This window comes from Chiloscyllium plagiosum, chromosome 7 (genome assembly GCF_004010195.1).
Source record: "Chiloscyllium plagiosum isolate BGI_BamShark_2017 chromosome 7, ASM401019v2, whole genome shotgun sequence".
NCBI classification, from domain to species: domain Eukaryota; kingdom Metazoa; phylum Chordata; class Chondrichthyes; order Orectolobiformes; family Hemiscylliidae; genus Chiloscyllium; species Chiloscyllium plagiosum.
In genome coordinates this window covers 106,121,365-106,131,038 of record NC_057716.1, presented here as the reverse complement: position 1 = coordinate 106,131,038, position 9,674 = coordinate 106,121,365, and the positions used below count along the sequence as shown (strand labels likewise).

Below are 9,674 nucleotides of genomic sequence, written 5' to 3'. Positions count from 1 at the left end.
ATAGACACTCACACACACCCTCACACTCACACACACAGAGATACTCTCACACATACACAGACACACACAGACTCACACACACAGACTCACACACACACACACACACACAGACACACACACAGCGACACACACACAGCGACACACACACACAGCAACACACAAACACACCTTCACACACATGCATGCACACACACACATTCTCACACTCTCATGCTCTCACGCTCACACACACATTCTCACACACTTACATTTTCACACTCGGAGCTGTGAAAGTGACCGAGGTTACAGGCTGGGAGCTGGGGAAAGTTCTGGGACACTTATCAGTGCAGTGGGATGGACAGGACGCTGCGTCCGAGAGAGGTGGGCAGTTCTAGAAAGAGAGCCTATGGCTGGCTGTTAGTGAAGCTGTACGTGGGTAAACTGATGCCCAGGTACAGGGGGTTCCATTCAGAACAACTGGAGAGATAGAACCATGATGGTGACTCAATATTGGAGAACAGCCAGGAGAATCCAATCTCAGGAGGGGCCAGCTGAGCTACTGGGAAGCAGCATACAGAGTGGGAGGGGCTAGTGAGGGAAATCAGAGTGGGAGGGGCTACTGAGTGAAATCAGAGGTTGGATCCTCCAAAGAGAGCAGCTGAAATCTATTTTGTTGGAGTTTTGTCGAATGTTTGGAACCCCTAGTGACTACACTCGTCTGGTTGGTTACTGAGAAGTTCCTAGGACCTGCCTCAGTTGTGCCTGGTACTTAAGGTGTAGTTTGATGGTGCATTTGTCCACAGTTTACCTGTTAATTGATGTTTACTGCATGTTATTTCCAATAAGACAGGTCGGATTTACCATTTACTTGTTGACTTTTTTGTCGTACAATTTTCTTCTGTTTGTTTAAAGTTGGAATCTTGTGACATTATTCTCTTAATAAGTAACTGGGATTTCAAGCTCTGCCTACTTAAAAGTAAATTCTGGATCCTGCCAGATGGTAATCAGATTTGGGGATCCGGTCTGGGTTGGTAACAGGTTGCAGAGGGGTTAGACGAAGGAGATGCTGTTGCTGTCATGTCATCGAGCTGTGGGCAGGTCAGAGCTCATGGAGAATACAAGAGACATCGGGGAAAAGATACAAAACTTGCTGAGTGTCGGGGGAGGGAGAGTATTGTGAACATATGTTTATCGGACAGGAGGAATGTTTATTATAGAATCACGTAAGAACATCAGAACTAGGAGCAGGCATAGGCCATCCGGCCCCTCGAGTCCACTTCACCATTCCATAGACTCAGATCCACTTTCCTGCACTCTCACTGTAACCCTTAATTCCTTCATTGTTCAAAGATATATCAACCTTAGCTTTAAAAGCGTCTATTGAAGTTTCATCAACTACTTCACTGTGCAAATAATTCCATAGATTAACAACCAAAGAACAAAGAAAATTTACACCCCAGGAACAGGCCCTTCGGCCCTCCAACCCTGAGCCGACCCAAATCCATTATCTAAACCTGTCGCCCAATTCCTAAGCATCTGTATCCCTCTGCTCCCCACCCACTCATGCATCTGTCCAGACGCATCTTAAATGATTCTGGATTAGTGGTGCTGGAAGAGGACAGCAGTTCAGGCAGCATCCGAGGAGCTTCGAAATCGACGTTTCAGGCAAAAGCCCTTCATCAGGAATAAAGGCAGAGAGCCTGAAGCGTGGAGAGATAAGCTAGAGGAGGGTGGGGATGGGGAGACAGTAGCATAGAGTACAATGGGTGCAAATGAATCTCCCGCGCCTGCCTCTACCACCTCTGCTGGGAACGCGTTCCAAACGTCCACCGCCCTCTGTGTGAAGTACTTGCCGCGTGTATCCCCCCTTAAACTTTCCCCCTCTCACCTTGAAAGCGTGACCTCTCGTTATTGAATCCTTCACCCTGGGAAAAAGCTTGTCTCTATCCACCCTGTCTATATCCTTCACGATTTTATAAACCTCAATCAGGTCCCCCCTCAACCTCCTTTTTTCCAGTGAAAACAAACCTAACCTACTCAACCTCTCTTCATAGCTAGCACCTTCCATACCAGGCAACATCCTCCGGGATTCCCAGAATCCTGGTTCACTTGGCAATATATTAATGACTTATAATCTATAGAATGTTCGGGTGGAATTATGAAACAGCAAGGAGCATCAAACATTGATGGGAGTTCTTAACAGGCCTCAAAATGGTAATGGGGTGATGTAGGGCATGTATAATTCAGGAAATTAAAAACGCCAGTAACAGGGCAATGTAGTAAACGTGGATGATTTTAATTTACAAGGGTAGAACTTATACAATTAAAAGTGGAGCATTGGGTAGTGTTGTAGAACATGAGGGACCTCAGGGTTCAGGTACATAATTCTTTGAAGTGCATCACATGTAGACAGTGAGGTTAAGAAAGTGTTGAGCACACTAGCCTTCATTGCTCAGTCCTTTGAGTATTGGAGTAGTGACATAACGTTGAAGTTGGTGAGGCCTCTTCAGGAGTGTTCTGTCTAGTTCTGGTCACCCTCTTATAGGAAGGATATTATTAAAACTATCCAGGGTTCAGGGATTTACCAGGATGTTGCTGGGAATGGAAGGTTTGAATGATAAGGAGAGGCTGGATAGGCTGGGACTTTGTTCACTGCAGAGCAGGAGGTGAGGGGTGACCTTACAGAGGTTTATAAAATCTTGAGGGGCATGGATATGGGGAATGGCCAATGCCTTTTCTCGAGGGTGGATGAGTTTCAATAGGGGGACATATTTTTAAGCTCAGTGGAGAAAGATATTACAAAGACATGAGGGACAACATTTTTACACAGAGAGTGGTCCGTGTGTGGAATGACCTTGCAGAGGGAGTGATGGATGCAGGTGCAGTTACAACATTTAAAAGATATTTAGGAAAGTTCATGAATAAGAAATGTTTGGAGGAGAAGGCAGATGGGATGAGTTAAGTTGGGGATTACGTTCAGCACCGACTGGTTGGACCAAAGGTTGTGTTTCTACTTGTAGGGCTCTCTGACTCTAGAGTCTATTTCTTGATGTGGATCATTGTAGTGCAGCAGGAGTTCCTAGAATGTGATTGATATGGTTCTCTGGACAATATATTGAGGAACCAACTCAATAGTAGCAGCAGTGTGTACCATCTACAAGATTAGGTTAGATTAGATTACAGTGTGGAAACAGGCCCTTCGGCCCAACAAGTCCACACCGACCCGCCGAAGCGAAACCCACCCATACCCCTACATTTTACCCCTTACCTAACACTACGGGCAATTTAGTATGGCCAATTCACCTAACCTGCACATCTTTGGACTGTGGGAGGAAACCGGAGCACCCGGAGGAAACCCACGCAGACACGGGGAGAACGTGCAAACTCCACACAGTCAGTCGCCTGAGTCGGGAATTGAACCCGGGTCTCTGGCGCTGCGAGGCAGCAGTGCTAACCACTGTGCCACCGTGCCGCCCAAGATGCACTGCAGAAATTCACCAAAGACCCTCAGACAGCATCTTTCAACCCACAACCTCTTCCATCTAGAAGGACAAGGGTAGCAGATACATGGGAACACCACCCACTGCAAGTTCCCCTCCAAGCCACTCACCATCCTGAAATATATCGCTTTACGTTCACTGTCACTGGATCAAAATCCTGGAATTCCCTCCCTAAGGGACATTGTGGGTCTATCTACAGCACACAGACTGCAGCGATTCAAGAAGGCAGCTCACCCCCACCTCCTCAAGGGGCAACTAGGGATGGGCAATAAAGGCTGGGCCCAACCAACAATGCCCAACAAGCAATTTTTAAAAACCCAGCAAATCGGTTTTTATAGAGCTATGCAATTTGTAAGGGCTGATTAATAATCCTGTTGTAAAAGAACCTTTAGGGAAGAGTGATCATAATATATTAGAAAATGTATTAAGTTGGAAAAGGATGTAGTTGAACATGAAACTCCAGTCTTAAATCTAAACAAATTAAACCATAAAGGTATAAGGAGCAAACTGACTGTTGTAGACTGGGAACATACATTAAAAGATATGATGGTGGCCAGGCAATGGCTAGTATTTAAAGAATTAGTACATTGTTTACGAGGAACATTTAAGGCACAAAATTCCCAACAGGAAAAATGAGTCAACTGTCACTAACAAAGGAAGTTAAAGATTTATCTAGATCAAAAAGAGAGGCTTTTAAAGTTGTCAAAAATAAAGTAATATGGTTGAGGATTGGGAGCAGGGATGGGCAATAAAGGCTGGGCCCAACCAACAAAGCCCAACAAGCAATTTTTAAAAACCCAGGAAATCGGTTTTTATAGAGCTATGCAATTTGTAAGGGCTGATTAATAATCCTGCTGTAAAAGAACCTTTAGGGAAGAGTGATCATGATATATTAGAAAATGTATTAAGTTGGAAAAGGATGTAGTTGAACAAGAAACTCCAGTCTTAAATCTAAACAAATTAAACCATAAAGGTATAAGGAGAAAACCGACAGTTGTAGACTGGGAACATACATTAAAAGATATGATGGTGGCCAGGCAATGGCTAGTATTTAAAGAATTAGTACATGGTTTACGAGGAACATCATTAATTTAAGGCACAAAATTCCCAACAGGAAAAATGAGTCAACTGTTACTAACAAAGGAAGTTAAAGATTTATCTAGATCAAAAAGAGAGGCTTTTAAAGTTGTCAAAAATAAAGTAATATGGTTGAGGATTGGGAGCTCAGCAAAAGATGAAGAAGTTGATAAAGAAAGGGAGAATAGATAATTAATATAATTTAGCAAGAAACATAAAAACAGGCAGTAAAAGCCTCTGTATGTAAAAATATGTTTAAAAAAGGTAAAACATCAAAAGATTAATGAAGATAAATGTCAGTCCACTATAGGCAAAGGCAGGAGAATTTGTAATGCAAAACAGAAAAAGTGCAGAGAAACCAAATAATTATTTTGTGTCTGTCTTCACATAGGAACATATCAGAAATCGCTTGGAAATGATAGCGATCCAAGGGACTAGTGAGAGTGAGGAACTGAAACAAATTAGTAAAAAGATAATATTGCAGAAGTTAATGGGACTGAAGTTTAACTACCGAGACCCATCTTAGGGGGTTATTAAGAGGTGGGTACAGAGGTAGTGGATGTATTGGTGATAATTCTTCCAAATTCTAATCATTCTGACAAAGTACCTACAGACTGAAAATTGCAAATGTCAGCCCACTGTTTAAGAAAAGAGAGAGATTAACTACTGAGCTGTTAGTCAAACATCAGAAATAAGGAACATTCTAGAATCTGTTCTAAAGCACACAATTATTGGACACTTAAAACATGATGATTTGACTGGGACTGAGTCAACATGGATTTGTGAAAGGGATACTGTGACTGGCAAACTTGTTCGTGTTTCACTGGAATGCTACACGATGAGGGAACCAGTGGATGTGGTGTATTTGGATTTTCAGCAAATTTTAGATAAGGTCCCACTGGGGGAGGTTGGTGAACATAATTCACTCAGATGGCGTCGGGGTAATGCACTGGTAAAAACGCAGAGAGTGGTTCCAATCTTTCATGTGCCGTTTGTGAGTGTGGGGAGAGGCAGGGGAACAGCAAACATTTACTGGGCCATGTGGGAAAGGTGGGGCAGGGGAGTGGCACTATTGAGTAGCTCTTACAGAGACCAGCATGGAGTCAATAGGCCGAATGGCCTTCTTAGACACTCTAACCATCCTATGATTCTGAAACATGAAGGTGCACATTTCCCACCCTATCTTTAATAGGAAGGTTTTGCATCTGTTATGCAGATTCTGTTCCCCCGCCCTGAGCAACTCACAGAGCACCACAGCTCCCTGATCCACTGGATCCCATGAGGTGATTGGTTACCTATCTGGCAGCCTGCATTCCACATCTCCTGGGGACTGAAGTTTGAGGAATCTGTTCTGAATCCACTGGGGTACACGCGAGTCATCTGCCAGGCATTGTGACGGACAAATTCATTTGCTGTGTGGAAAAACAGAGCAGGCAGCACAGAGAATAATCACAGCAGAAACCGAACTGGTCAATGCCTTGCCAAGCAAAATGAAGGAAATCCAGTCACGAAACCAAACTATTCAACACATCAAAACAGTTTTACTTCTAGATATCAGTAATCTAGAGAGTTCAGAGATCCCTCGGTTAGATTGCTGTCCGCAACTCCCACCCGGGAATCAATTAAAATCCAAAAGAACTACAGATGTTGTAAATCAGAAACAGAAACAGAAATTCCTGGAAAAGCTCAGTAGATCCAGGTATCTGTTATTCTGTATACAAACCACCCGAACTACTCGATTAGATTCCAGTCTGTAACTCCCTCCCGGGTATCTGTTATTCTGTATATAAACCACCCGAACTACTCGATTAGATTCCAGTCTGTAACTCCCTCCCGGGTATCTGTTATTCTGTATATAAACCACCCGAACCCCTCGATTAGATTCCAGTCTGTAACTCCCTCCCAGGTTATCTGTTATTCTGTATATAAACCACCCAAACCCCTCGATTAGATTCCAGTCTGTAACTCCCACCCAGGTATCTGTTATTCTGTATATAAACCACGCGAACCCCTCGATTAGATTCCAGTCTGTAACTCCCTCCCGGGTATCTGTTATTCTGCATATAAACCACCCAAACCCCTCGATTAGATTCCAGTCGGTAACTCCCTCCCGGGAATCTGTTATTCTATATATAAACCACCCAAACTCCTTTACGAGATTCCAGTCGGTAACTCCCTCCCAGATACCTGTTATTCTGTATATAAACCACCCAAACCCCTCGATTAGATTCCAGTCTGTAACTCCCTCCCGGGGTATCTGTTATTCTGTATATAAACCACCCGAACCCCTTGATTAGATTCCAGTCTGTAACTCCCTCCCAGGTATCTGTTATTCTGCATATAAACCACCCAAACCCCTCGATTAGATTCCAGTCTGTTACTCCCTCCCAGGGTATCCGTTATTCTGTATATAAACAACTCGAACCCCTCGATTAGATTCCAGTCTGTAACTCCCTCCCAAGTATCTGTTATTCTGTAAATAAACCACCCGAAACCCTTGATTAGATTCCAGTCTGTAACTCCCTCCCGGGAATCTGTTATTTTGTATATAAACCACCCAAACCCCTCGATTAGATTCCAGTCTGTAACTCCCTCCCAGGTATCTGTTATTCTGTATATAAACCACCCAAACCCCTCGATTAGATTCCAGTCTGTAACTCCCTCCCGGGTATCTGTTATTCTGTATATAAACCACCCAAACCCCTCGATTAGATTCCAGTCGGTAACTCCCTCCCAAGTATCTGTTATTCTGTATATAAACCACACAAACCCCTCGATTAGATTCCAGTCTGTAACTCCCTCCCAGGTATCTGTTATTCTGTGTATAAACCACCCAAACCCCTCGAGTAGATTCCAGTATGTAATTCCCTCCCGGGGTATCTGTTATTCTGTATATAAACCACCCAAACCCCTCGATTAGATTCCAGTCGGTAACTCCCTCCCAAGTATTTGTTACTCTGTATATAAACCACACAAACCCCTCGATTAGATTCCAGTCTGTAACTCCCTCCCAGGATATCTGTTATTCTGTATATAAAACACCCCGAACCGCTCGATTAGATTCCCGTCTGTAACTCCCGCCCAGGTATCTGTTATTCTGTATATAAACCACCCAAACCCCTCGATTAGATTCCAGTCAGTAACTCCCTCCCAAGTATCTGTTATTCTGTATATAAAACACCCCGAACCGCTTGATTAGATTCCCGTCTGTAACTCCCTCCCAGGTATCTGTTATTCTGTGTATAAACCACCCAAACCCCTCGATTAGATTTCAGTCTGTGACTCCATCCTGGGAATCTGTTATTCTGTATATAAACCACCCGAACCTATTCGATTAGATTCCAGTCGGTAACTCCCTCCCGGGAATCTGTTTTTCTGTATATAAAACACCCAAACCCCTCGATTAGATTCCAGTCTGTGACTCCATCCTGGGAATCTGTTATTCTGTATATAAACCACCCGAACCCCTCGATTAGATTCCAGTCTGTGACTACCACCCAGGAATCTGTTATTCTATATATAAACCACCCGAACCCCTCGATTAGATTCCAGTTTGTAACTCCCTCCCAGGAACCTGTTATTCTGTATGTAAACCACTCGAACCCCTCGATTAGATTCCAGTCTGTAACTCTCTCCCAGGGTACTTATTATTCTGTATATAAAACACCCCGAACCCCTCGATTAGATACCAGTCTGTAACTCCCTCCCAGGTATCTGTTATTCTGCATATAAACCACCCGAACCCCTTGATTAGATTCCAGTCTGTAACTCCCTCCCAAGTATCTGTTATATGTATGTAAACCACCCAAACCCCTCGAATAGATTCCAGTCCGTAACTCCCTCCCAGGAATCTGTTGTTCTATATATAAACCACCCGAACCCCTCGATTAGATTCCAGTCTGTAACTCCCTCCCGGGAATCTGTTATTCTATATATAAACCACCGGAACCCCTCGATTAGATTCCAGTCGGTAACTCCCTCCCGGAAATCTGTTATTCTGTATAAAAACCACCCGAACACCTCAATTAGATTCCAGTCGGTAACTCCCTCCCGGGAATCTATTATTCTATATATAAACCACCCCGAACCCCTCGATTAGATTCCAGTCTGTAACTCCCTCCCAGGAATCTATTATTCTGTATATAAACCACCCAAACCCCTCGATTAGATTCCAGTCTGTAACTCCCTCCCAGGAATCTATTATTCTGTATATAAACCACCCCGAACCCATTCGATTAGATTCCACTCGGTAACTCCCTCCCGGGAATCTGTTATTCTGTATATAAACCACCCGAACCCCTCGATTAGATTCCAGTCGGTAACTCCCTCCCGGGAATCTGTTATTCTGTATATGAACCACCCAAACCCCTTGCTTAGATTGCACTCGGTACTCCCTCCTAGGTATCTGTTATTCTGTTTATAAACCACTCGAACCCCTCGATTAGATTCCAGTCTGTAACTCCCTCCCGGGAATTTGTTTTTCTGTATATAAACACCCGAACCCCTCGATTAGATTGCAGTCTGTAACTCCCTCCCGGGAATCTGTTATTCTGTATATAAAACCCAAACTGAAGAAGGGCTAATGCCCGAAACGTCGATTCTCCTGCTCCTTGGATGCTTCCTGACCTGCTGCGCTTTTCCAGCAACACAAGTTTAAGCTCCGATCTCCAGCATCTTCAGTCCTCACTTTCTCCTATTTGATTTTAACCTACTGCGAATCCTCTTGCAAGGATGCCTTCCTTGAAGAAGCTCTCTTCCTCCCTCTGCAAGGATCTCTGTGAGTCCCTCTCTCACTGCACCCCCCAGGTCATCTCCTCTGCCCTGAAGCTCTTCAGCCACGTTCTCAAACAGACTCGCTACCACAGCCCACATCTCCTTCCTCAGCACCTGCCTACGGAACAGACTGACCCCGCACGGACTCCGGACTACGTTCCGACCAACAAAACTTGGACCCAACCAGGACAACCAGTACCTACAACAAATCCGAAGCCTCCAGCAACAGACCTCCCTCCGGATCCTCCGCTCCACGCTTGCAGCCATGCGCCGCTATATACATTTCCTGCAACTCGACCTACCCCAGCTCAGGACAACACTCTCACAGACCTGTAAAGGACCTCT

The 9,674-nt window shown here is 44.3% G+C and overlaps 1 protein-coding gene across 1 annotated transcript in view; it reads left to right on the top strand.

Moving 5' to 3' along the window:
- The window catches only part of LOC122551955 (striated muscle preferentially expressed protein kinase-like), a 267,850-nt gene that overhangs the window by 118,799 nt on the left and 139,377 nt on the right, over window positions 1–9,674 (top strand). The window lies entirely within an intron of this gene.